Source organism: Hakea prostrata, chromosome 3 (assembly GCF_041222555.1).
Source record: "Hakea prostrata isolate BN-2017 chromosome 3, UWA_Hpros_2, whole genome shotgun sequence".
In the NCBI taxonomy this organism is placed as follows: domain Eukaryota; kingdom Viridiplantae; phylum Streptophyta; class Magnoliopsida; order Proteales; family Proteaceae; genus Hakea; species Hakea prostrata.
The window spans coordinates 38,408,131-38,410,791 of record NC_142602.1 but is presented as its reverse complement, the minus strand read 5'-3'; positions in this window follow the sequence as shown (position 1 = coordinate 38,410,791).

Below are 2,661 nucleotides of genomic sequence, written 5' to 3'. Positions count from 1 at the left end.
TTGTGAATATTGATTGGTGCGCTTCCTTTAAAATTTCTTTCTTGATTCCTTCATCAGCAGGCACACAAAGTCTTCCTCTAAACAATAAGGCACCATCCATAGATATACCAAAGTCAAGATTTGAATCAGGATTCAAAGAAATCTTCTCAATCTTCTCCTTAAAATCCAAATCAGAACCTTGCAGAGCAACAATTCTATCTCTAATGGTGGATCTCGCCGTCATAGCAGACAAGACAACTTTCGAACCTTCAGGGACAACTTCCAAACCAAAATTCGAAATTGAAGACATCAGAGGTTGACTCAAAGCATTCAAGTCCAGTACTTTCTTTTGACTTTTCCTGCTAAGAGCGTCCGCAACCACATTCGCTTTACCAGGGTGATCCTGAATGTCACAGTCATAATCAGATACCAATTCCAACCATCTTCTTTGTCTCATATTTAACTCCTTTTGGGTAAAGAAGTACTTCAAACTTTTATGATCCGTGAAAATAGCGATCTTCTCACCATAAAGGTAATGTCTCCAAATCTTCAAAGCAAAGACAATAGCGGCTAGTTCTAAGTCATGAGTGGGGTAATTCCGCTCATAATCCTTCAATTTCCGGGAAGCATAGGCTACGACCTTACCATGTTGCATCAGAACGCAACCCAAACCAATCTTCGATGCATCAGTGTAGACTGTCAAACCACCGGGATTATCAGGTATAGTTAAAACCGGAGCACTTGTCAATCTAACCTTCAATTCTTGGAAATTCTTCTCACAAGCGTCAGACCAAACAAACTTCTCTTCCTTTCTAGTCAGCTTAGTCATAGGAGCAGCCAACTTAGAAAAATTCTCAATAAACCTTCTGTAGTAGCCTGCCAAACCAAGAAAACTTCTTATTTCCGTTACAGTCTTCGGTCTTTCCCTATCAGTAATTGCTTGTATCTTTTCGGGATCAACATGAATACCTTCAGCAGAAACAACATGCCCGAGGAATACTACACTCTTGAGCCAGAAATCACACTTGCTAAACTTAGCGTAAAGCTTCTTTTCTTTTAGTCTTTGCAAAGAGAAATCTAGATGCCTTGCATGCTCTTCTTCACTCTTCGAATAAATCAGGATATCGTCAATGAAGACTATCACAAACTTATCGAGCACATCGTGAAAGAGTCAATTCATGAGATCCATGAACACCGCAGGAGCATTAGTCAATCCAAAAGGCATAACTCGAAACTCAAAATGACCATACCTTGTTCTAAAAGCTGTCTTGAAAATATCACTTGACTTCACTTTCAACTGGTGATATCCAGACCTTAAATCAATCTTCGAGAGAACACTGCACCCTTCAACTGATCAAAGAGATCATCAATTCGGGGCAGCGGGTATCTATTCTTAATGGTCAACTTGTTCAACTCACGGTAATCAATGCACAGACGCATACTACCGTCCTTCTTCTTAACAAATAAGACAGGAGCTCCCCAAGGCTAAACTCTCTTCTCTTCTTTAACTTTTCCCACCTAGTGTTTCGCCTTGGAATTCAAAACTTGAACTTCCACTAATCCAAAATTGGATTCTCTTCGAAGAACACAAAATTACAGCATTATGGGTAGTTAACCAATCAATACCCAAAATGACATCAAAATCCTTCATATCCAAAAGTACCAAATTGGCTTCCAAATTCTTTCCATCAACCAAAATAGGACACTTAACTAATCCTTTATCTATTTTCACAACAGGTCCAGAAGGAGTACAAATTGATAAACAACTAGATAAAATCTTAGGTTCCAAATCAATCATCTTGATAAATGCAGATGATATGAAAGAATGAGACGCACCCGTATCAAATAACACAAATGCAGGAAAAGAAGCAACAAATAAAGTACCTGTAACCACTTCATGATTCTCATCCTATTTAGTACCAGAAATACTAAACACTCTTCCAGAAGGAGGAACAGGAGCATTCTTTACTACAGGAGCAAACGGTTGAACAGGCCTCTTCGAACAACCACGAGCAAAGTGACCAGGCTGCTTACAGTAAAAGCAAATAGGATTGCTATGTCCAACAGAAACAGGTGCAATTGCAGGCTTCTGATCCAAAGGCCTAGGAATAGCATTCACGGGCCTAGCATTCACATTCAATGGCAGCCAATTCCCACCAAACTGACCAGACTGGCCTAGTTGCTGAAATCCAGGTCTCTGACCTACACTCCTAGACTGAAGAGCAGGAGTAGGGTAAGGCATAGGTCTCACAAAACGTCGATCAGTTCGATCCACAAATCCAGGATTCCTTGGCTGCCAGGGTCTTTGCACTCTAGCATTCTCTTTCTCCGTTTCTTCCAGCTTCTTGGCATTCTGCACCACCTGGGAATAACTTTCAATAGGCTGAATGGTGAGATATGCCTTGATTGCAGGTCGCAATCCCTTGAAAAATTTCTTCGCTTTGGCAATATCAACCTTCAAAGAGTCAGGAGCAAAGAAGTGAAGCTCTTCAAACTTCTGTTGGTATTCCAACACTGACAAAGATCCTTGAGTAAGAGCCATAAACTCAGCTTCCTTCGCATCCTTCACAGCTTTCGGAAAGTAGTTCTTGCAAAAAGCTTCCTTGAACAAATCCCATGACACAACGCCAGCATGTAAACCTTCCAAAACATGCTGGGTGGAAGTCCACCAAGCATCAGCTT